We start from the raw sequence: 26,787 nt of genomic DNA on the forward strand, positions 1-26,787 counted from the left end.
TCCTCTTAGATGATGTCAGCCCAAAAGGGACACAGTTGCTGGGCGTTCGACACAGCGGCTGGCCCGTAGTAAGCGCTTAGCAAGCATCTCAATTACTAATTCTGAGGGCGGTTGGAAGGTAGAAGGAAGGGCTTTCTCTGTGAAGGGTGAGCCCAAGGCAAAGAGGGAACAAGCTCCTTAGAGAATTGTGCTTCACCTGGGTGGGAGACACCTACATGTGTGTGGTCAAGGACTGAAAACACTCTGCTGACCAGCAATGTGAAACACCGAGAGGAGAGTCGGGAAGAACTTTTTTTTGGAGTTAGTTTTCTGGGGTATTTGTCAACTACTTACTACGTTCCAGGCACTGGGTTGATACAAACTAAGGTGGATGCACCCGGTCCCTGTCCCACAGGGGGCTCACAGTCTTAATCCCCATTTTCCAGATGAGGTAACTGAGGCGCAGAGAAGTGAAGTGACTCACCCAAGGTCACCCAGCCGCTGAGTAGCAGAGGAGGGTTTAGAACCCGGGTCCTCCTGACTCCCAGTCACGTGCTCTCTATCCAGCAAGAATCTCGATGGGCACCCAGAGCGACCGGGCCCGGTGGGGTTATGCTGCAGGGGTACGGCTAGGCAAATGCCCATCTTCATCTTCGAGTGCCAACCCCTTTGGTCTCTCGGCACCTGGACTCTCGGACTATTGGAAAGCCACCCCGTTCGCCTGTTGTCCATCGAATCGGGCATCCCCAAAATGCATCCCTTTGAAGAACCACCAGAAGTGGGTCCGCCGGCTCAGAGCGATACTCCCCCCAAACTGACTGCGTCTTTAGCCTTCGGCAGGCCTCAGTATAATCAAGTTGGTATCTGTTAAGCACTCGCTATGATGATGATGATGATGTTGGTATTTGTTAAGCGCTTACTATGTGCCGAGCACTGTTCTAAGCGCTGGGGGAGACACGGGGGAATCAGGTCGTCCCACGTGGGGCTCACGGTCTTCATCCCCATTTTCCAGGTGAGGGAACTGAGGCACCGAGAAGCGAAGTGACTTGCCCAAAGTCACACAGCTGACGAGTGGCCGAGCCGGGATTCGAACCCATGACCTCTGACTCCAAAGCCCGGGCTCTTTCCACTGAGCCGCGCTGCTTACAACGGCAGAGCACTATGTGCTCCGTGTGTAATCAAGTGCTGTGTGTGTAATCAAGTTGGTATCTGTTAAGCCCTTCCTTTGACGACGATGATGATGTTGGTATTTGTCAAGCGCTTACTATGTGCAGAGCACTGTTCTAAGCGCTGGGATAGACACAGGGTGATCAGGCTGTCCCACGTGAGGCTCACGGTCTTCATCCCCATTTTGCAGATGAGGTAAGTGAGGCACCGACCTGCCCACAGAGCTGGGATTCGAACCCATGACCTCTGACTCCCAAGCCCGGGCTCTTTCCACTGAGCCACGCTGCTCCTCCGAGGCCCAGTCCCGGCAACGTGCTCTCTCCCGCCACCGTGTCTCAGCTGCCGGCTGGTCGCCATGGAGACGGGACTCCCGAGAGGAAGCCGCTCTTGAGTTCTCCCTTCTAGCAGAGGGGAGGATTTACTGGTGGGAATTGGGCATTGTTGGGGACAAAGCTGACCACCTTAAAGGCCAAGGAGGGATTGGCCTCTAGCAAAAGGGGGTGGGAGAGACAGGAGGCTTATCTTTCTTTCGTCTCCCCAATTCCCAGGGAGAGGAAAGGCAGGGCAACAGAGCTAAGGACCAGAAGAAAAGCCCTTTTGATATACTCCCAGTTTTCTTGAAACATAATATGGGGCTGCATTCTCGCAGAACCCTGGGATAAAGGAAACTTGCATGGTAGTACTGACTCTCTGTGTGTGCGCACACACACGATCCTTTTTTCTGACACCGCATGGCGCTGTATCCAGACGGACGTGTGTTGTCAAAAGAACGTTCCCTACTTCTACCAGCGCGTCCTCGACTAAACGTAAAGCGAAAGCATCCGGGATGGCAGAACCGCGTGCATTTGAAATTTAAATCGGAAACCTAAAATTGGCTCCCGGTTATTCATTTCGGTGTTGGCTGGAGGACGGGGGTGGTAGACGATGGTGGAAAACCCGATAGAGATTCAAAGAAACAGATGAGGGTACTGTCTTCTACCCTACCCGCTCCTATTTTACCTTTCGGGGTAGGTATCTGGCGCCCTCGGGAATTAGATCGTCTGTGTGCAAACCTCATGGAACGGTCTTGGAACCGTTGCCGTGACGGTGAATACGTCGAAGTAGTTTAAAGCTGTAATAATCTGAAGAAAAACTTCACGGAGTCACTGGAGAATGGGGGGAAGGCCTGATGTTGTTGAGGTCTCAGAGATGCTCTCTCCCGAGATCATCTCGTGCCTTCCCCAGGGCCGAGCACAGTGTGTGACATACTGTAAGTGCTCGATCAATACCGCAGTTAGAATTATCACCAGCTCTTTCACAACACGTGTTGCCGGGCACGGGGGGAATGGGTGAGAGAGTGTGGATGGCTCAGTGCAAGCCATCGCCGCTACTTCCAAAACAACTTCATGAATACAATCTGGCTCTTGGCAGCATTGTTTTTTCTGAACCAAAGAACTACTCTACCAGCTCTCTAACTCAGTCTTTTCTGCAGACTAGAAAACCAGAGTAATCAGGAAGCCCGCATTTTACTCTGCGGATCTTGACTTCCTGTTCCGTATTTGACTATCCAGAGATGGATTATCCACTTTATGGATTTCTGCTCACGGGTTTTTTAATTCTCACCGACCTTCCTTCCAACCTTCTCCCAATGTGTGATATTTCTAGACCTCCGTTCATCACTATCCATTGTTTTATACTCTCTGTACCCAGCTCCTCGCCTTTAGGATGGATAACTGAGAGACATGACTCCCCATCAGAAATATGACTTTGGAAGCCTAGAGTTTCCCAAACTTCCATGATTTGCCAAAGCAGCTTTATTCCTTCTTCAGGGCAATCCGGAGAAGCTGGACCCTAGGAGATTTGCTCAAGAGCAATCATAGAAACGTTACAAACGCAGCTTCGGATTTCAACATTAAAGTAAGCCCGTAACCTCTGTTAATTCAATTGCCACATAGTTAACTGAGATAGCACAGTGCCTGGTGCATAGTAAGCGCTTAACAGATACCATGAAATAAATATATATGTTAAAAAAAGATGGGGCTGGGTTTTCTAAGTTGGTGCAGGAATGAGTAGAGTTTCAGCATGTGTTTCTTTGTCATTTAGGCGTTGTAAGCATGAATAATTCTTTCGAAGCGCTACCGATAAATGATTTGGCTGCTGTTTCTCTTCCCAGCCCTTTAAATAATTTTTATTTCCTGCGATTTCAATTGTTTCTGCATCTTTCCTTGTAAATAGTTGAAGCGTAAGCACATTTTCGAGAGCTGTAGGGAGACCAAGATGCCAGTTGCATTTTAACGATATGGGGCATTATCATTCTTACTGTAGCTAATTCTCTTTTAAATCATTGCAGTTTCTGCTTTAGCCTCCAGCTATAGAATTCTTTTCAAGCTGGCAGTCAACTTGGCAAGCGGCCAGACGAAAAATAAAGGTGTTTTGGTCTACCGAAGTATTTTGAGTGGTTCTTAGTGATACAGTTTTCTTCACTACATCTGCAAAACATTTTTCTGAAGTGAATTTTCATGCGATAAAGCCTCCTTAATCATCACCAGTATTGTTGGTCTCAATGCAGTTATTTAACTGGCCCCCTGGGTGCCCAGAAAATAAACAAGGGAATCTTCTAAAGAGTTTTAAAAGTGGCAGGTGCTTAGTCTATGCCCTATTCACTTGGTTTGCAATGACATTTTTGTGCTAATCTATAGACAAACAAGAGACAGGTGACACACTGCGTCAAGTACAGTGTGCTAGAGAGCCGATTCAAACCAGAGGATTTAGTCTCGATAAGATGTTTTTGTGGTCTGTGCATGGAGCAGAATTATGTTTTTAAGCGCGTTTACAGCCTGGCTTCACAAACCTGACATTTAAGTTAGAAACGGTACCCAAATTGACACGGTACTGCCAAGATCGAAGGCAGAGCACATTTTTTGTTGCAGAATTTTCAAAATATAGATATCATTTTGCTCTGAACGATTTCATCGGATTCTCGAGGTGCGCGTATTTTTGATGTTGTGGAGCTTCTCATTTTGTCCTACGGTGACAAAATCGGCACAAATATAGGGACGGTGTTTACGCACTAAAGAGAAAATGGAAATAGACACAGCTATCAGCATACACCCCACTGAACTATCAAGAAACCAACTTCGAGCCCCAAGGATCGATGAGAATTTCTGTTCCTCCATGTGAGATGTGTGGGTCCCTTTCTTTAGGGCAAATTTTGCTGTCCGAAGAAGGGGGCTGACAGGATGTTCGGTTCTTCAGCTCCACAAGTACTCCTTTGAGTTAGGAAGAAGCGGACACCAGATTTCGTTGCCCATCTGATTTTTCTGACTGGAGTGTCGGTGTCCGAGCAAGATGACAGCCGAGCCGGTCTGCAGAATTTGGAAGAGGAGGAGAAAGAGGGAATGGTGGGGCCCTCTTGAGAGGTTAATTAATCTTCATTCAATTGTTCATTCAATTGCATTTCCTGAGAACTTACTGCGTGCAGACCATTGTACTAAGCGCTTGGGAGAGTACAGTATACCAATAATCGGACATATTCCCTGCCCACAACGAGTTTACGGTAAGGGTAGCTCCTCGGGACTGGATAGAAAACAGGGAAGAGAGGATACCCTGGGGGAATGGAGAGGTTTATCCCAAATAATCTGATTTTACAGCCGGCCTGGCTGGTAGGGAGGGATAAGGCACCGATCCACTTTTAGTCTGTAAATTTTCTTTTTAATCCCCCAGCCTCCCCTTGCCTCTACTCCTGCCACTAAGTCTGGAGGCACTGAAGTGGTGTCCAAGCTCAAAGGGACCTGGAAGAGAAACACAACAGCGCTGGAAAAGGTCTTCAAGAGAAACTTCCAGGTTCAAATAGACTTTCACTGAAAGTTCAGAGGATGATGTCATCATGTTATACTGTGGGCCCGGTGTAACGCAGAGAACATTACGCGCATCTGGGTGTCTGGAACTTTCAAGTGATGACAGACGAGGCTCCCACATCCACATATCAATGTCTCAGGAAGCAACGGAGCCCAAGCAGAATCATTTTTCCCCAGTTCCTGAGAGGCAAGGCGACTCACTCGCAGTTTTGTTTTACCTGGGGCAGAGTTGACCCACGTTGTTAATTTGGAGTGGATGATGGGGGAAAGCGGTTTAATTTTACCAAATATCAACACCAGTACAAGGAGAACGAGGACCTGAGAGGGGACAATCATAATAATGATTGTAGTGTTTGTTAAGTGCTTACTATGTGTCAAGCACTGTTCTAAGCGCTGGGGTAGATACAAGGTGATCATGTTGGACAGAGTTCCTGCCCTACTTGGAGTTCACAATCTCCGAAGCAGCATGGCTTAGTGGAAAGAGCCCGGGCTTGGGAGTCAGAGGACGTGGGTTCTAATCCCGCCTCCGTGACTTGTCTGCTGTGTGACCTCGGGCAAATCACTTCACTTCTTTTTGCCTCAGTTACCTCATCCGTAAAATGGGGATTAAAAGTGTGACCCCCCCAGGTGGGACATCTGCTTACCCTGTATCTATTCCAGCACTTAGAACAGTGCTTGGCACAGAGTAAGTGCTTAACAGAGACAATTATTATCATTGTAATTAAGCAGGAGGGAGAACGGGGAGTGAATCCCCTATTTTACAGATGAGGAAACTGAGGCACAGAGAAGTGAAGTGACTTGCCCAACTCACACAGCAGACAAGTGGTGGAGCCGAGATTAGAACGCTGGTCATCCAACTCCCAACGCCATGCTCTTCCACCTCACTAAGAAAACTCCTGAAGCTCCCAGCATCCTCAACTATGGGAATGCATGCCCCAGAAGCCAACAACGTTCTTGAGGAATAAGAGCTGTCATACATTTGTGTGTGTTTATTTATTTATTTATTTATTTATTTATTTATTTATTTATTTATTATTTATTTATTTATTCATTTATTTATTTGTTTGTTTATTTATTCATTTATTTATTTATATCCTTATCCATATGTTCAGATAAGTATTTGGCCGCTTGGCTGCTTCCTGCTTTGTACTTGGTTTTCTTCTTGCTTTCCCTATCTGAAAATATTTTCTGTTTCCCCCATTCGATCGTAAGCTCCTTGTGGGCAAGGAAAGAGTAACTGGCTACTGGTGTACTCTCCCGAGCGTTTCAGTAGAATGTGGAGCGCGGTCCCCTGATGGTCTTATCGCGAGTATTGGAGTGGTTCTGAGGAGAGAGAAGATGGAGAAAATTCAGTTCTCAAGAGAAATCTTCCCAAGAAAATCCTTTCTACAACTCCTCTTGCCCTGTGCAATCTGGCCAAAGAATCAGTGGCTGAGTTGGAGTGGAGAAATCAGCCCTGCAGTCGAGTCAGCCTTTGCATTCATTCAATCACATTTATTGAGTGCTTCCTGTGTGCAGAGCACCGTATTAAGCGCTTGGGAAAGTACAATACAGCAATAAAGAGAGACGATCCCCGCCCGTGAGCTCCTCTGCCCATTCAGTTAACACTTAAATTAATCAATTCAGTGAATGCGTAAGTATTGTGAAAGTATAGTAGAGTACGAGATATGACCCTTGCCCTCAAGAAGCTTCCCTCCTAACAGTGGGGACTCGTAGACATAGTCATCCACTTTTGCTTTTGAAACCAGAAGTGTGGAAGGAGAAATAGACAAATGAGTGAAAGTGAATCACTGTTGAGAATACGAATCGGTATACAGGTAGCTGAACGAAGGTGCTACGAGTGATTGTTAGATGGAAGGGACTCGGGACTCTCCAACATGGAGCCATTGATTAATCAGCTAAAATATGAGAAAAAAATCTCCAGAGAGTTGACTCCATGCCAAACCATGTTTGGATACTTGATGTGGGCCCGTTTTGTCATCCTGGGGAGAGTGGATGACATGGAGAGAAAGAATGCCTAACATTCCTTTTGCTGAAACTACCCTTCCCGCTTTGCCCTTCTCATTTGTGTTTCGACACTGAGGTTAACAAAGGGCAAACGCCTTTTACTTTTAACCAGATCCAATCCAATTCAGTCTAGCTCCACTTCCTTTATTCGATTTCTCTCTGACAGAAAGGTTAGAGTGAGATTCTGATGAAAGTCACTTGTTTTCTTTCACGTGATGTTCAAGGGTGTGTGATTATACTGCAGCATTTAAACATTAGAGAGGAGATTAAATATTGTCAGCTAAGGCAAACCTGTCTCCTCTGCACATCTTGTCTGTCCGTCTCCCCCGATCAGACCGTAAGCCCGTCAAAGGGCAGGGATTGTCTCTAACTGTTACCGATTTGTACATTCCAAGCGCTTAGTACAGTGCTCTGCACATAGTAAGAGCTCAATAAATACTATTGAATGAATGAATGAATAAATGAATGAATGAACATCCAGCAAAGGTCCTTACGACTAGTTTCCAGACTCTCTACCAGCTTTCCCCATTCCTACAAACATTGCTCTCCAGCTCTCTATTCCCTACTGGCAAGTAGTCTATTCCCAACTACTCAATACAGTGCTCCGCACAGAGTAAGCGCTCAATAGATACCCCTGATTGATCGTGGGTGCTGATGTGAAAACCCAGGGCAGTTTTAAGAGGGGAAAAAGTATCTCCGTCGGACATCGCGCCTCAGATGGGAAATACTTTATTTACAAGTTTATAGTGCCTTGGCGCCTTCTCTGCTCCAGTCAAAGGCAACGTGGTATTGGTCAGCAACTCTGATGCTCCATAATGGGAAATGGTACTTTCAGTCTTCCCCGTTGAGCAGCTTTCTCATTTCTGTTGATATTTCTGGGTCGCCACAGTGAGTGTCTCAAAAATGTTCAGGAGTTTCAAGTTCCCCCCACACTTGGCTGCAGAAAGCACGTGTATGTGACTTCATCTCCAAGTCAGTGAAACTCTTCCCTCTTAGCCCGCTATATCTTAGTCATTAGGCTCCAAGAGTGCAGCACCCAAATGAGGATTTTTTTTTTTCCTCAGTGCTGGATCTTTTCACAAAGACAGTGGTTTGATTTTCTGTGAGTACACAGAAATGGAACTGGGGGGCTCAGCCTGTGCTTTGTCATCCAAATTGTGAAGTTTGGATGACAACCAAATTGTCATCCAAATGAGAAGCAGAGTGGCCTAGTGGATAGACCGTGGGCCCGGAAGTCAGAAGGACCTGGGTTCTAGTCCCGGCTCCACCACTTGTCTGCTGTGTGACCTTGGGCAAGTCATTTCACTTCTCTGTGCCTCAGTTATCACATCTGTAAAATGCGGATAAAGACTGTGAGCCCCATGCAGGACAGGACTGTGTCCAACCTGACAACCTTGTATCTACTCAGGGCTTAGTACAGTGCCTGGCATATAGTAAGTAAACGATTAGCCGATACCATGCCAAAATATAAAAGACAGTTCTCAGTAAAGGAAAATGTCTTTCCGTATTTGTTAAAGCCTTAGAGTATTGTTCAAAGTTTCTGCCTGGGATGGGTCATTTTGGTGCAGTTTTCCCAAAAGCCAGCTATTGCATAGTAAATGCCACATTTTATCAGTCATGCTGTATTAGGCCATGTGACGTATCTATCTGAATTCTCCGGGTTTCAGATTTTACCGAGAGATGAGACAAAAATGCATTTTTGAACTCAAACAGACTGTTAGGGACAAACTCCGGCCAAAGGGAGAGAACGATCTTTAGTTTTAGCAGCATGGCATAGCGGATAGAGCATAAGCCTGGGAGTCGGAAGGTCATGGTTCTAATCCCGGCTCTGCCATTTGTCTGCTGTGTGACCTTGGGCAGGTCCCTTCACTTCTCTGTGCCTCGGTTACCTCATCTGCAAAATGGGGATTGAGACCGTGAGCCTCACATGGAACAGGGGCTGTGTCCAACCCGATTTGCTTGTGTCTATCCCAGCGCACAATGCCTGACGCATAACAAATATCACGATTTTCACAACACCTGGTACATAATAAGCACTTAACAAATGCCCAGTTATTATTTTTGAGGGTATAAATCATCAAGCAAAAGTATGATATGGGCATATGGAGAATCAATGCTTGTAGAAGGGCTAAGTCTGACTGATGACCCGTTCCACCTCGGTAACAGGGCAGCACCTGGAAAGGGCTCGGTGTCCACGATCATGAAATGAAGAAAATATTCTGCCCTACATTCGCTCCTTGAATAAGCCTCGTTTGGGATTTCCAGGGTCAACAGTGTATTCCCCATATGTGATCCAGGCCCGCTGACAACCATTTCCAGCCTAATTCCGGCTGCGTCGCTAATTAGCCTCCGATATATTTGGATGAGGCGGCTTTGGGGGAGAAATTTCTCCCAGAGTAGTTATGGAGGTTGGCTGAAATGAGCTCCAGAAAGAAGAAAGAATGTGGAAAGGCTTTTGTCTGAACACATGTCTCTCCCCTGTAATTATTGGATGAATGGCTAAATTTTCCCAGATCTTAGAGCACAATGGCCGTATTCTTTGGGGTGTTTTAGAAGCATGCTGGATCTAATCGGAATCGCTCTGTATTAAAATAATTATGGTATTTGTTAAGTGCTTACTATGTGTCAAGTGCTGTTCTAGGCGCTGGGATAGATGCAAGTTAATCAGATTGGACCCGGTCCCCGTTCCTTACGGGTCTCACAGTCCGAGTGGCGATACCGCGTTTTTCTCTGAGCCGAATTTTTGCAAGGTAAAATGTAAAAGATCGTCCCTGACCCTAAGTGTCTATGATGTCTGTCATGTCGTGTCTGTGATATTTTTCCTCTAGACTGAAAGCTCACTGAGGGCAGGGAACACGCCTATCAACTCAGTTGGACTGTATTCTCCCAAGCACGTAGCGCAGTGCTCTGCACGCAGTAATGCGATTGCTTGGTCGATGGTTGGGGCAAGAAGGTGTGGGGGATGTCGGCAGAACTCTGTCACCATACTACAGGACCTTGATTGACGGAGAGAAACTCCAATTTTGCCCCTGACCCTATTTTCCGTCCCTCTACTCCAGTGCCAGCTGGGTGATCTAAGGCATGTTTTTTAGAGGTGGGGCGGAGAAAGGGCGATCAACGTTCCAGTTAGCTCGAGGCCCTGGGCGGTGGTTTCGGATGCCTCTCTGCCCCTCTCCCAACTAGATTGCAAGTTCCTTGAGGGAAGAGATCGTGTCTTCGTGGCTCAGTGGAAAGAGCCTGGGCTTGGAGTCAGAGGTCATGGGCTCGACTCCCGGCTCTACCACTTGTCAGCTGTGTGACTGTGGGCAAGTCACTTCACTTCTCTGTGCCTCAGTTACCTCATCCGGAAAATGGGGATTAACTGTGAGCCTCACGTGGGACGACCTGATTACCCTGTATCTATCCCAGCGCTCAGAACGGTGCTCTGCACATGGTAAGCGCTCAACAAATACCAACATTATTATTATTATTACCAACTCTACTGTATCGTACACACCCAAGCGCTTAGTACATTGTTCCGCACCCAGGAAGCGCACGATAAGTACCATGGTTCGATCGATTGAGAGCCACACTGGGTTCCGAGAAGAGTGAGAGGTAGCTTCCGAGCCATAGGTTGCAATCCCCCGCACTAGAGCACGACTGCTCACCCCACCTGGCCGAGGAAGCGGTACGCGGAAAAATGTGAAAGAGAACCGTCCACCGATCTCAATAATTTCCCTTTCCAAAGGTGGAAATTAGACCTTCTACCCTCAGTAGTCAGAAAAATTAGACTACAGGTGGTGGGGTTGCAGGTTGTCCATTTTCGACTCGCCAAGGATCAGGTTTTTGGATTAGCAGTGCGGTCCCATTCGGTGGTGATTCTGTTTTGGCGGAGGTTATCTGAGCATTAACCGCGTAAGTAGCTTGAGTCATCACAGTGGCCCTCTCTCTTCCTGAATGTCTCCAGTTCTTGGGGTGGGCTCCGACAAATGTCTACTGCTCTTGAGGGTAATAATAAAAATAATACTAATCTTGGTATTTAAGCACTTACTAAGAGCTAAGCCCTGTACTAAATGCTAGGGTAGATATAATATATATAGATTGGACACAGTCCCTGGCTCTCAAGGGGTTCACAGTCTAAGAATTCCCTGTGGTAAAATAATGAGTTGAGTAGGGCAGGCAGGGAACTGAGTCACAGTACGTGGGCTTAGAAAAGGCCGCAGATGCTCCGGAGAGAGAAGCAGAGCTACTTTTAGGACCCAACAGGTGGATGTAAACTCCTCCTCTAGACTGTATGCTCGCTGAGGGCAGGGAATATGTCTGTTATATTGTTTTATTGAACTCTCTCTGATGGTTAGGACTGTGCTCTGCACACAGTAACCACTCAGTAAATGCTATTGACTGACTTACTCTTAAAGCAAGATGGGCCAGGCTGAAATGAGGACAAACTTGGGCAAGTCAGATAACTTCTCTGTGCCTCAGTTTCCTCATTAGTAAATTGGAGATTCTATCTTTGCTCTCCCTCCTATATAGACTGGGAACCCCAAGTGTCGGACTTGGTTATCTCCTATCTACCTCAGAGCTTAATACAGTGCTTGGCTCATAGTAAGTGCTCAACAAATTCTACAATACTTTTTCTTCTTCTTCTTACTGTTATTATTATTAATGGTAGTATTAATATTGTTATGACAAACAAGGGTGCAGCAGTCAGAGATCAAGAAGCAGGTTGCTGAGCTGCTGGTGTAGGAAACAGGTTTGTAGGAAGTGAAATGGCAATGCAGAAGGGAAAGCAGAAGTCGGAGAAGAAGGGGTCGCAAAGAGGGAAATTGCTTTCTGTCTGTGTATCTCTCTAGATCTACCAGTTCCACCAATTGTCTGCCGAGTGGCCTTGGGCAAGTCACTTAACTACTCCGGGCCTCATTTCCCTCCTTTATAAAATGGGAAATATAAGTATGAGCCCTATGTGGGACAGGAACTATGTCCAACCTGATTATCTTGTATCTTTCATTCAGTCATTCATTCAATCATATTTATTGAGCACTGACTTTGTGCAGAACACTGTACTAGGTGGTTGGAAAGTACAATTCAGTAATAAAGAGAAACAATCCCTGCCCAGTCCCGGCTTACAGAGAGAACGGGGGAGGAGATAAAGATTTGCGTATCATCTGCACAGAGATGACAGTTGAAGCTGCGGCAGTGAATGAGTTCATCAAGAGTGAGTATAAATGGAGAATGGAAGGGGACCAAGAACTGACCTATCTACCCCGGCGCCTAGACCGGTACCCGGCACATAATAAGCACTGAACAAATGCTATTATTATTACTATTATCGCCTCTCTGTAGGCCTCTCTGGATCTCCCTCTCTCTGTCCTTGCCTCGCTCCACTTCCTATTTTTCTGACTCCCCTTCCTCCCTCCTCCACATATTTCCTCGATGGTACCGTCCCCTAGAAGCTCTGCTTCCTTTTCCACCTGGCATTTCTTCACCATGTGCCTGTTCACTGAGAAAATGGCAGTGTGCCTATGGCAGAAGTGGGGAGAAGGGTCAGGACTGGACTTTCAAGGCAGTTTGAGTTCAATCGTGAGAATTCGAAGTCTTTAATGCTATGACTATGGACGTCTCCCGGCCGGCACACGCCGGATCTATCCGGAGGTGTGGGCAGCGGGAGCTACTGCAACTCATCTGACTGTTCTACCAAGTCCCTCTCGGGGCCCTTAAATGAAGCAGTGACTTTTGTAACCACTTTCCAACTATGTGCAGAAAGCAAATGAGCATTTTTCCAACCGATTAGGTTCTTTACTGATTAACTCAGCAAGGTCAACATGGGGTTCATTATGTCAGCAATGTTTGAGACTGGTATTTTCCAGTGACTGAGCAGAGGGCCCCGGTATAGGCTTTTAGTCACACACTCCGGAGGAGACTCTTGCTCTTTCCGAAAGGATAGTAAAGGCCAAGTTCCACTCAACACCATATGTTCACGAGCGTGTTTGTGCTTCCCCTATGTCAGTGGATGTAATTGACTTAATTCTCCAGATTTTGACCGAGTCGTTTTCAGTCTAGTAAACAGCGTGGCCTAGTGGAAAAAGCAAAGACCTGGGAGTCGGAGGACGTGGGTTCTAATTCCTATCCTGCCCCATGCCTGCTGTGTGACCTTGGGCAAGTCAGTCAATCCATCAGTCAATCGATTGTATTTATTGAGTGCTCACCGCGGGCAGAACTCTGGGAGAGAACAATATCACGCAGCTGGTAGACACGTTCCACGCTCACGACGAACTTACAGTCTAGAGGGGGAGATAGACGTTAGTATAAAGGAATAAATTGCAGATATAAACGTTAAGTGCTATGGGAATGAGGGAGGGGGGAATAAAGGGTGAGGGGGGGAATAAAGGGTGAGTGGGACGAGAGGAAATGAGGTCTTAGCCAGCAATGAGGAGATGTGCCTTCAGAAAGATGTGCCATCAATATCATAATAATAATAATAACTGTGGTATTCGTTAAGTGCTTACTGTGTGCCAAGCACTGTTCTAAACGCTGATGAGTACGGTGCTCAGCGCACAGTAAGCGCTTAACAGACGTCATTAGGATTAAATAGGGTATTCTTCATCCAATCTTATAGTAGACAATCTACATTGTCTACTCTGGACAATCTGTATTTCAGCTTATACTGCCCCAAGATGGTACTAAATGTTGTTGAGTTTTCTGTTATTGGGTATCTGCGTTCTGTAGTAGCTTGTGTTAGCAAGGACCTGGAAAGGGAACAAGGTAACTCTGGAGCGAAGGAGGGTGAAGAAAGGATTGCATTCCGATTGAAAACCTGACCCACATTTTCTCACTTCCTTAGCTTTCTTTTGTCATCCGCCACATCCCTGGTAAACGTAGTTATAGTAGTAATAATAGTAATGGCAATTATCAATCACCGACTGAATGCATTTCAGTGCACTAACATCTTAAGAAGGTACGATCGAAGTGTTTAGACGTGTTCCTCATCCACAAGGAGCTGATATTCAGCGAAATCTTCGCTTGGCTGATAACTTTTTCTGAATTGTTCTGGCAGGTTGCTAAGTTAAAAGTAAGCTGGCCTAGCAGTCGGAAGAGGCTGGAAGCTAAGGAGGGGAGAATGTGGAGGCCGTGGATGAGAAGAATGGGACCTGTCTCCTACTTAGATCTCTCCCCATCTTCAAAGCACCGCTAAAAAAAAAATCACACCTCCTCCAGGAAACCTTCCCTGACTGAGCTCTCTTCTCCTCGCCTTTTATTCTCTCCCTACTGCTCCTTAGTACACTTAGTCCCACTCCTCAAGCACATAGGTACTCACCCCACTCTAATCCTCACCCCCTCAGCACTTATGCATACAACCTTACACTCAGTTCCGTTCCTTTCCTTACCTATAATTCATCTGAATTTTCGCTTCCCTCTCTAGACTGAAAGCTCCTTGAGGAAAGGGATCATGTCGACTAATGCGATGTACTTTCCCAGTTATCAGAGTGCTCTGCACAAATTAAGAGCTCAATAAATTGCACCCATTGATTAATGGATCGACCACTGGGGAAGTTCCCAGGTAGATATCCGACGCCCGAGGGTCCACCCACATACACCAGAGCTGGTTTCTGGATCCACTGTAGCTTGCAATCTTATATGGGGAAAATTAAGTCCCCGAATGTCAGGAAGAATTACCATTCATCATTTATTCTCAGAGAGTTTCTTATCTTTTGCGATCAGTTCACTGCATTGGCAATATGGAAACAACACATCCTCCATTAATGCAGTCAGTCACATCCATCTCGGTGAGATTCCCAAAGCGCACCACTCTAAATTTAGAAGTACTTGCCTTTTTCCCTTCAATTTCTTTTTAAAATGATGTAGTTAGACGGCTGAGATTGATTCTATAATCAAACCTGGGCTGTACTATGGCATTCACTTTATGAAGAGATAGCTTATCAACCTGTCGTTTTCTAATGTTCAAATGCACAGCAAAGAGCAGTCACTCTGCTAGTGCCATATGCCTTTAGGTATAAGGGTTCTTTCTCTTTTTCTTTTTTTAAAAATCAGTTAACCTCCATGCCTCATAGGGAGTAGTAATTATTCACAGGAAACCTCTGCCGTTAGGTTCACGGGTCTGTCTGGAATCGGTTATTTCTGTGGAGGACCCAGAGGATGAGTGTCCGACTGAATCGCCCGAGCCCTGCCTGCCCCATTTATTGGGGGAAATGAAATTGCAGGATTAGATCTTGGAATTTTCTTCTTCTCCTACTTGGTGCACAGTGAAGTGGAAGTGGAAAGAGCACCGGATCTGGACCTGGAAATCAGAGGACCTGCTTCTCAACTTGTCATATGAGTGAGCTTGGGCCACTCAACTTCAATTCTATGGGTCTCGGTTTACTCATCCATGAAATCGGGATTCATTTTTTGTTCTCCCTCCTATTTAGAATGTGAACCCCAAGTGGGATGGTCACTTTGTCTGATGTGATAATGAACCCCAGCACTTCGTATGCTCCGTAAGTGCATAACAAATGCCGGCTATGATCATTATCATCATCAATGGCATCATCAGCAGGGTCTACTGAGCGATCTCTGTGGAGCCAATTGGAAGACAGTCAGGGGGTCACCCTGGTGACAGACTCTCGAATTGGGTGACCTGGATGTGCTCCACATAATGAGGCTTATGACATCATTGGATTATTCTGCCTGCCCAACATAACACGGGTGATGTCAAATGTGTCTTCATGTCTTGTACTTTTGAGTGTCACCTCTTGCCTTGTGAGGAGTCCAAAGTTCTTCCTTCCTCTCACTTTTTACTCCCTTTGCTCACGTCCGCGAGAACCACGTCAGGGGTGAGTCAGAAGTGGGGAGGGAGTTAGGGAGGGAGGCCCGCAATATGATTGAAACCCAATCTCCCCAGTTTGGCTACTGGTAAGGAGGGGGGAAAGTATTTCTCTGCCTGGAAATTAATGGCAGCACCCCCTCCTCCTGGAATTAAAATCAAGCTCACTTGAGTGGATTTTCATTGTTTTATCCAGCTGACGTCTCTTTGTCGGACTGTTCTCTCTTCATTTCCAGGGAACTTCAACTGGAAAATGATGCTTCTTGTTTCTCCCTCCCATGACTTTGTGAGAAACCACCCTTCCTTTCCCAGGTCTCCCAGCAACAGTATCTTAAAGATGAAATATTCATTTTCTGAAACCTAATTTAATTTCATAGATGTCCGGGCTGCAGAGCTTATCAGTCCGAGAAATCCGAAAATTCAATGAATTAACAATTCTTTCCTAGAGATGGAGGGATGTAGGCTTTTTTTTTTTTTACATTTTTGCAGAATGTATACACTCAGCTTTAACCTTGGTGGGTGCGACAGTGATTTACTTATTTGTGATCTGGGGGTAATGAAAAACACTAGAGGCAATCATCTCTCTGTCAATAAATGAAATACATTGTTATTTTTCTAAAATACGGGTTTGTCAGCCTCCTGAATATGAGTCCGTTCCTGAATGAGAAAGAAACAATTTTCAAGCTTTATTTTTAGGGTAACTTGTTAAGCATCATGCTAAAGGAATGTGTCTTTCATAAACTCTGAGGCTGATGAGTCATTACTGACATGTAATATCCAATTAAACCGGTGACAAATGTAATTGGGTGTCATCCGTCATGGGAGTGATGAATCGTACCGGAATTCCGAAAGGCATGTTTTCGTAAATGCCGTGTAACTAAAAGACTGCAATTAAAGCCTATTTTGAATAGCGAGTCTCTGCCTTAAACACAGGGTGACGATTTTAAATAGAAGTGTTGGTTTGACGAAAAAAATCTGGAGGAGAGCTGGAAGACCAGGATACCCCGACTGGTGGTTTCTTTGCCTGTAGTGTTCTCCCCTCCCTCTCTCCGAATTCTGGATTCCTCCCTGGCTTCTCCGCTGGCCCCGAAACGGCTGGGATGTTCTTTGGGAAAACTGACTTTGGGAAAGAAGGTATCTGGAAGCTATGGAGCAGTAGTCATCAGATGGTGTTGATGTAAGTTGAGGATTGCCGAGAAGCGAGCCATTATCTGTCCGGCTCACACTGTCTCAGGGAGAATTTTAGCCGCCCCCCATGAGACTTCCTCAGTGATCTGGATGCTTTGAATGAATGTACGTTCAATTAACGGATGCATAATCCACCCACCCATTGCTTTGGCCCGGATTTTTCTATGGGATTCAGGGCAGGTCCTGGCTTATAAGATGAAGAGCTCAACAGCGGCTGTAGGGTGAACCCAAGATGGGCCCACACGAGTGAGAAGCCAGAACAAACATTTTCAAGCTCCAGAGAATCCCCGCTTCAAACGATGCGGTTTGGCGGCAGACCGTGAGAAACGGCAGCAGCAACCACAGACAATAAATGCCGTCGATTGATTGATTGATTGGCGGGCCGACCAGCCTGGTGGTGTGTGGCGATCAGGAGAGGGAGAACTCTCCGGCAGCAGAGACGTGGAGACAGGGTTGAATACAGAGCCAGGGACGATGTTGAGCAAATCTTTTATATTGTACTCTCCCAAATGCTTAGTACAGGTTCCTGCACACAGTTAGTGCTCCATAAATGCAACTGTAAGACTTGAAGTTTTAAGGGCAGCGGATGTGTCTGTTATAGTGTTATACTGTACTCTCCCAAGTGCTTAGCAGAGTGCTCTGCACACAGTAAGTGCTCAATAAATAACTGGTTGATTGATTTATCGGCTTGGTTAAAGGACATTCTCTGGGGGAATGCAGTGCTCTTTCCCTCCTTTCCTTATTCTACACTCCCACTGTACCCCTAAATCTCCCATTCCCTCAAACCCAATCTTACACCTCACCCTTGTCGTTTAAATCCACCCCCTTCCTTTTCATCCTTCCTCTCCTTCCCCTTATGAAACTCCATTTACTGTATACATTGAAAACCCCGACTTTAGCCTTCTATCCTCAACCTGTTCCCAGCTCGTTCCCTCTTCCTGCTTGCTTTCACTGAGTTAGAAAGCAGGGTGGCCTAATTGAAAGAACATAGGCCCGGAAGTCAGAGGACTTGGATTCGAATCCCAGCTTCACCGCTTGCTTGCCGGCTGACTCTGTGCAAGACTCTTAATTTCTTGGTGGATCAGTTCCCTCATTCGTTAAACGAGGATTCAATACCTGTACTCCCTCTTATTTAGACTGGGAACCCCGTTTGGGACAGGGACTGGATCTGACCTAATTATCAGGGATTTTTTCCAGAACTTAATTCAGTGCTTGCCACATAGTAAGCATTTAATAAATACCACGTGACTCTTGTCGGGGAATATCGTCTCCCTCGCTGTACACTTCTGAGGGGACCTTATCTCGTCTCTTATCTCACAGGGAAAGAGGGAGGGGTCAGCCTGCTCATCAATCCTCCTCCTTCTCTCTCTTTCTCTTCCTTCAAATCTCTCACTGTCTGCCTCTACCATCCTCTTGCAACTACCGACTACTGTAATCTATCACCTTCCTGGCCCTACCTCTTCATTCCTTATAGGTTTGATTTCATTCTCACCTTCCTTCTTTCACTCCCTTCTACTTTTCTTCTTCTTGGGGGCATCATTCTTCATGTTGACGATCCCTCTGATCCACCCACAACAACCAGGAAACCATTTCCTTTCATTTCTCCACTCCTCCGGCGACGTACTCCATCCTACCTAGGCCACACATCAGCAAGGGCACAGGCTAGATCTAATCATCCCGAAACACCACTCCAACTTGAACTTCACAAACCCTACCCACCACTCCATCCACCATTTTTTAATCTGTCTCTTCAGCCACCTTCTCTCCTACAGACTCGGTCTTCACCCCCTGTCATGATCTCTGAACTCTGACCCATCTGCCTAACCCAGGTTATCACACTCCTCCTGCACTCCCTCCAAACCTTTCCCTTATGCATAATTATATTTTAACGTTTGTCCTCCAACTCTCTTCTCGGCATTCTCTGATTAAACTACCCACTCCCCGCCATCTTGGCCACTTCTTTAGCTTCCTCAACATTCACGCATTTACCGAGTTGGTTATTTGTTATTCATTCACTTTACTAATCATTTGTTTGAGCCTTTATTGAGCTTCTACCGAGGACGGTGTACTATAAGTGCTTGGGAGAGAACACTGAAATTAAAAGACTGTCGTGCTTACTATTTATCTTTTCTGCTGTAGGTCTTATTTTTCCATTCCTGTCTGCTTGCCTTTCTCATTAGACCGAAAGTCAGGGCAGGGATTGGGGTTTGTTCTTGGGTAGGTTCCCGAGCATCTAGTACAGCTCCCTGCCTACTAGAAACTCAACCAATACCACTGTGACCATAAAGGCAAGGCCAGTGAATAATTTGGGTTCCCAAGCCAACGCGCAGAAAGGGGCCTTCAAGTCGGGAGGGGAGAGGGCAGGTGCCGGGGACTGAGGCAGGGCCTGTTTCTGACCTCCTGCCTCTGAGCTACCCGCTGGGCAGCTGCCCCAACGGGGTTCTAAAAATAGCTCCGAGCCAGGAGGCTGGATTTATGGAGTGTCCATGCCCAGGGGCTGGGGGAGGGGAGAAAAAGTACTTGTGGGAACTCTCTGAGTCTCCATTTTTCATTTCCCTCCGCTCAGAGTGAGGGTTGCTGGGACGGCTGTATGGCCCCGTGGGAATTAATCATGGTCCTCCCTCCGGGCTAGAGAAGGATGATAAAAATAATAACGATCGTGATATTTAAGTGCTCACTATGTGCCAAGAGCTGTACTAAGCGCCGCGGTAGATAATTAGGTTGGACGCAATCCCTGTCCCCTGTGGTGTTCACAACCTGAGACTGTTTAAGCTGAATTTTCAGGATTATCTCCATGGGCTGTGTTTTTTCCTGGGGATTTTTCTCCACAGGGCAGCAAGTGCACGGGGAGCCTCCCCGGATGATGAAGTTTGTGCTCTCTGCACACAGTCAGCGCTCAATAAATACGATCAAATGAAATAGAAACAGCAGAAAGCCTGGACCTCCTCCCAGCCTGGGTTTGCCTTCCCTGATAGGAATAGAATAAAATCACTGAACTGTAACATCCTTGAGGGCAGGAACTGTGCCTTCTGCCTCTTTTGTACTCTCCCACACACTTGGCACAGTGCACTGCGTACAGTTGACTTTCCCAAACGGTCAACCGAAATCTACACCCGTCCCAAATGTTTTCCCTAACCCAAGCCTGCAAATAGACTCCTTTTCGATATTTCAATAATAATAATGATAACGATGATGATGACGTTAGTTAAGTGCTTACTATCTGCTAAGCACCGGGGGAGGTGGAAGATCCTCAAATGGGACCCAGTCCTGTCTCACATGGGGCTTCCAATCTAAGGGGGAGGGAGAACAGGTATTTAATCCCCATTTTACAGATGAGGAAGCTGAGGCACAGAGAAACGAAGTGATCTGCTCAAGGTCACACAGCAGGCAAGTGGCAGAGCCTGGGGTAGACCGCAGGTCTTCTGACTCCCAGTCTTATGCTTTCTCCAGCGGGACATGCTGTTTCCCAAGAAAGGAGAAGCTCTTACATTTCTGTAGACTGTACATTCTTTTTCTCCAATGTTCCTTCAGCTATTTCAAATGTTTCCAAGGCCGGCACACAGGGTCTGCCAGCAGTCAGATCGTTAATGGACCAGAAACAGATTCAGAGTCATTGTGTCCCCTCTCCAGGGACACAACCTGTTCAGAAAGATCATCAAGAATACATCGCTAGGAGAAGGAAACATTAAGCAACATTTTCCTAAGCATTTTCATAATGAAAAGTAACATTTCATTCCCTTGGTATCAGGTTTTTTTTTCTACACAGTTGTAGATCTGAAATTGAGCCTAATTACCAGCAACGCATTATTGCTTAGGAAACGGATGAAGCCGCAATAAGTGCTTTTAATATATACTTTCTCTCCGTGGCTGCCCTTTAGCTTCAGCTGGCTCTAAACGCCCTTTTCTGTCCCGAAATAGAACCTCAGAGTCCATGAGTTGCCCCTGGGGCCTGTGCTTAGAGTAGATTTCCCTCTTCTTCTCTCCTTCTTTCCTTCCCTCCCTCTTAATCTGTCTTTTCTGTTGTGGCGTTCACTCCCAGCCTGAGATTTCAAAGAAACGTCCTTTGTTCAAGATTTGGAAAAAACAACCCTGGCCCGGCAAACATTGATATGACTTTTAATGGCAATTTAGCTGATTAATATCCTTTCATGCTCTCAGGCAACAGGAGATGCAGCGTTTTAATGAAAGTCAACAACAAAGAGTGGACCAGGTGTGTTACTAAGAAACAATCTCTTGTGTGATTTAATTAGTCAAAGCTTTGCATGGAGCAATTATTAGCAACCTTGCACAAGTGGCCGAGGTACCCAGGCCTCTATTTTAAATGGATTTTCAAGAAAGACATCATGATTTAATAACTCTGCCTCACTAGTGAAAGAAGAAACCTTTCTTTAATTGGGAGTGATGGCCCAGGGAAAAAAAAAAACACAGTAAAGAATAAAACACTAACCGGGATTTGGTTTTCTAATTGGACCACGAAAGTTTCAAGAAGCTCCAGAGGGGAACGTTCTTCCTTGTTTTGCATTCGTTCTTTTGTTCAACCCTGCAGTGTGGATGAAGGATTCTCGTCTTCGAGGTCAGGGCTGTGTATTTCACTGGGGCAATCTGACAGAATCCTTATGGCCAGACATGCTCCTTCTGAACCAAGCCTCCTGTCATTTTCAAAAGAGAGCGTATTGTACTGTTACATAAAGAGATTTGGAAGTTGAGATGTTTTGATGGGGCTGTTTTTTAATCCCCAAGCCTTGGTTTTACAATGTGTCAACCTGGCAGGGAAAGATTGACTGGCATAATGCTTATTACTTAAGATAAAGATAGATTTCTTGTGTGATGTGGGTAGCTTGACAATAGACGTGAGCTTATCGGGGAAGAGATGGCTAGCCCAGGTGGGATTATTGCCGAGTTCGACGCTGCAGCGTTCCGGAGTCCTCGTCGGCTGAAATGAACCCGGCAAGCAGCCAGCGCGAGACGAGAACGTGGGACAGATGTAGGCGCTGAAGTCTACCTTCAGTCCCGGCCTCAAAGTTTGTTCAGGGGTCCTCTGTATTTGGGGTGAAGGGGATCCTGCCCCCACCCCCTTGGAAGTGCTGGTCGGGGCGATGCGGGAGCCAGGCGGACGTTCGATCCCCCTGAGGTGTGAGACCCAATTCAGTTTATCCCCATAGGTCCTTCGGTTCTCTATTTATTATGAGGGGAGGCAGCATGATTTTGTTGCATTTGTTGTGCCCCAAAGGTAGGTGGTCTCGTTTTCATTGAAAAGCCCTTCGCTAAGCCACCGTGCCAAGTTTACGGACTTCTCCCTTCCCTCTTGGCAAAGAGTATGGAGGTGGAGGAAAGGTGGCGAGGTAAATGGTGGACTTGAAGTCCCTCGGCATTCTGGAATGCCTCTCCTACAAGGTCCAGAATGCTTTGGGACCTAAACTGAGTGTGCCGTGACCCTGTTCCAGCCCAGACACTCCGGTTCAAGCATTTAAAGTGCATTTAAGCACACAGTAGAGTGCTCTGCACACGGCGAGTGCTCGATGAATGACACTGATGATGATGTCAACTGAAGAAGAAGAGGTGTGGGTCAATGAGGATGGACCGACCAATTTAGCTGGGGCAGTTGTATGTTTTTCTAAAGTTCCTCAGGATGTCCTACAAAATTCCAGGTCCGTCCCAGCTCAGCCGGGATGAGAGGTCAACCAATCTAAAGGTCCTTTGGATTATATTTAATGTTATCGAAGGGAAAGGGGTCAGCGGGACGAGAGCAATGTGCAGTCTTTTCTTTCTGCGTGGGCTCCAGGTTTACTGTTCCGTTGATAATGATAATAATAATAATTGTGGTATCTGTTAAGTGCTTACTCTCCGCCAGGCAATATACTAGGCTCTGGGGTCGATACGAGATAAAGATAAGGCCTCCTGGAGGAGACGGGCATTTCAGAATCAGTCAGTGAATCAGTCGTATTTATCGAGCGCTTACTGCACGCAAGGGATTGTAGTTTGCGTTGGGAAGGTACAATACAACAGAGTTGGTAGATGAGATTCCTACGGTCTAGGGTTTCGAAGGTAGGGCGAACAGTGGTCTGCTGGATATGAAGTGGGAGTTCATTCATTTGTTCAATTTTATTTATTGAGTGCTTACTGTGTGCAGACCACTGTGCTAAGAGCTTGAAAGAGCATAGTATAACAGTAAACGGACACATTCCCCGCCCACAAGGAGCTTACGGTGTAGGGGGAGTTCCAGGGATGGACAAGAAGTTGACAGCAAGAGAGATAGGAACGAGGCAACAGAGAGGAGATTGGTTTGGGAGGAAGCGTATAACTTGGGGTGTAGAGGGAGGGGAGTGAATTCATTCATTCATTCAATAGTATTTATTGAGCGCTTACTATGTGCAGAGCACTGTACTAAGCGCTTGGACTGTACAGATCGGCAACAGAGACAGTCCCTGCCCATCGATGGGCTTACAGTCCAATCGGAGTGAAGATAAATAGCGGGGAGAGAGACGGCTGAATGAGCGCCTCAAGGCCAACGGATCGAAAGGTTTGAACAAGACCCATCGCTTGGGCTGGGATGTCTAGCCGATGGGGCTGATAAGTGAAGGTCACTGAGATCTACACTATCCCTCAGAGGCAGTGAGAGGAAGCTACCCGTGTTCAGTGGGGCCCTTCTTGTTCCAGCTCCATCCCTCACTTGGCCAGACGCTCAGTCCTCCGGATGACGGTGGGGTACTGGGATTCTGGACCCTGCAGGATTCTGGGGCGTTATCTGCAAGTGACAGGTGTTCCTTTTGTGATCTGTTTTCGTGAACTTCGGCATTACCTGACGATCCGGGCAATTGGGTGGAACACGATAGCTCACAGGACGTTCTTCAACCCATACGTCAGGGGAAAAACAGAAGAGCGGGATTAAATTGCCCATTATGAACACCGGCTGTGCCGAACACAAAATATTTTTAAGTCAGAGGGGAGCGGCGTTCCAAGCTGTCAATGAGGCCCTGAGTTTGTTCCCGGGTTCCGTGTTCCACATCGCTTAGTAAACAAAGATAGACACTTCCTGCAATGGGTTGTTTGGTTTCAGAGAACACCGTGGAGCAGGTTTTCTTTTCTAATGCGGACAAGAATTCACATAAAGGTTCCTCTGTGGATGAGAGAACCCAGTGCGACTGTAGTCACCTTCTCCAAATAGGAAATCCCAGGACAGAAAGATCCAGCTGATGGTTTCCTGTTCGCTACCAGACTACAGGCTCAAGACTTCAGGGATGCAGGGGGCGGATACTCATTAGCTTCTGGTTGCTCTCTCTGAGGGTCCAGACAAAGCCCACATTGAGCAGCGACGGGTCCAAAGCTTGGAAATAATTCAGGCATCCCAAGAATGCACAAGTTTATTGCCTACTCCGGCTGCATAGCTGTCTTCCTGCCTTAGAAGGATTTGGGGCCTGGTAACTGGTAAATCTGGGGACTTAGGCTCTGTGTGACTTATTGGAACTGACAAGGAGAGAAACACGAGAAACCAATTTCCTTGTTTAAGAAGCGATTCCTTGTAAATTGCCACCAAGTCCTACTGGCATCTGCCAACCGGAACTGGCATTGGTACAGACTGCTGGGATGGGGGAGGACCAGAAAAGAGTGTTGGGCTGGAGGAGGAGGAGAAAGGGGACACAGAGAGAGACAAGATAAAAATGATAGAGAAATATCACACAGTCAGTTCTCCCAGAGATTGTGTTTGGCTAGAAGGGATGGCAAACTCACCCAGATACCGTGCTATGGAGTGGGATGCAGTGGTTGTAATAATTATAATAATTATGGAACTTGTTAAGCACTTATTCTGTGCCAAGCACTGCTCTAAGCACTGAGGGAGATACGATCAAATCAGGTTGGACACCGTCCCTGTCCCACATGGGGCTCACACGCTTAATCCCCATTTTTTCGAATGAGGTAACCGAGGCCCGGAGAAGCGAAGTGATTTGGCCGAGATCGCACAGCGGACAGGTGGCAGAGCAGGATTAGAACCCGGGTCCTTTGACTCCCAAACCTGTATTCTATTCACTTATACTGTGATATGGCATTTTCTCAATGCAGGGCTCATCTGAAAAGTCACCCCTGTTGCATTGACTCTCCAGGGTGACCTTAAACTCTTGATTCCATTTATTTTTCTGGATTGGGTTGAAGGCAGGATAGGGAAGGATGGTATAAATGGACTGCAGAGCTCACTATGGGCAGGGAATGTGTCCGTTTATTGTCGTATCATGCTCTCCCCAGTGTTTAGTACGGTGCTGTGCACACAGTACGTGCTCAATAAATACGATTGATTGACTGAATGATTGCAGAGACATCTGTTCATGCTTCAAGCGGTTGGAATGGGTAGACTGCAGACTCCTCTCCAACTACAACTCAGCCCTCCCACTTCAATCTTCTTTTTTTTTTTTAAGGTATCCGTTAAGCGCTTACTACGTGCCAGGCACTCTTCTAAGCGCTTGGGTGGATACGAGGTAATCAGATTGGACACACTCCCTGTCCCACGTGGGGCTCCCGGTTTTAATCTCCATTTTACAGATAACTGAACCTCAGAGAAGTGAAGTGACTAACCTAAGGTCGCACAGCAGACGTGTCAGAAATGGGATTAGAACCCACGTCCTTCTGACTCCCAGGCCCGTGCTCTTTCCACCAGGCCATGCTGCTTCTAATGTCAACCTGTTGGGTGTCCCTTACTCAGGTCTCACCTGTCTTTGACCCTTAGCTCATGCTCTCCTTCCTGCCTGGAACCACCTCCGTACATATCCGACAGACCAGAACTCTCCCTGTCATCTAAGCTCTTGGGAAATCCTATCTCCTCCAGGAAGACTTCCCTTAGTAAGTCATTCCCCTCCCTATTCTCCCAAATGATAATGTTGTTGGTCCTCGTTAAGTGCTTACAATATGTCAAGCGCTTTTCTAAGAGCTGGAAGAGATACAAGATCTGCAGGTTGGACACAGTCCCCGTCCCACAGGAGGCTCACAGTGTTAATCCCCATTTACAGATGAGATAACTGAGGCATAGAGTAACTAAGTGACTTGCAAAAGGTCACACAGCAGACAAGTGAAGGAGCCAGGACGAGAACCCAGGTCCTTCTGACTCCCAGTCCCGTGCTCTATCCACCACGCTGCTTCCGATACCAACCTGTTGGCTGTCTCCCAGTGCTCTGCACACGGTAAGCACTAAATAAATGCCATCGATTGATTATCTCCCAATTACTTAGTATAGTGCTTTGCACAGAGCGAGTGCTCAATTAATATGATTGATTGATTGATTTTGGGGGCATCTCCCGGATATCTTGGGGGAATCTCGCTTCCAACTTCTCAGTGGGACCAAAGTGGCTCCTTGGGTCTTCTTCAGGTGAAACCAGAGCTCAGAACATCATCATGATCGTCGTCATCATCATGATCATTAACTGAATTTATTGACCATCTGCAGCCCAAAGAAGAGGGGCCTGGAAGTTGAGGGGAACAAAAGGAAAAAGTAGAAGACACTGTCACGGTCATCGAGAAGCTTACGGTCCAACGAGGGGGATAAGTAGTACAAAGAACCTGAGAATGGTTACGAATAATAAACCCAAGCGTGTAAGCAAATCGATAACAAATAAATCCACAAATACCTTCATAAAGTGGGTTAACAGTGCTAAAGCAGTGGGAAGGAGGAGAGATTGATCAGAGAAGACCTCTTGGAGGCTTGTTTTTTAAAGAAGACTTCGGAGGAGTAAAAAGATGGGGTTTGGGTATCTCTGGTTGTCAATCTTTTAAGATAAGATCAGTCTCCCTTGTCTCCCCTCTCATGTAGCTTCAGCCAAGAGCTCT

This window comes from Ornithorhynchus anatinus, chromosome 11 (assembly GCF_004115215.2).
Source record: "Ornithorhynchus anatinus isolate Pmale09 chromosome 11, mOrnAna1.pri.v4, whole genome shotgun sequence".
Lineage (NCBI taxonomy): Eukaryota > Metazoa > Chordata > Mammalia > Monotremata > Ornithorhynchidae > Ornithorhynchus > Ornithorhynchus anatinus.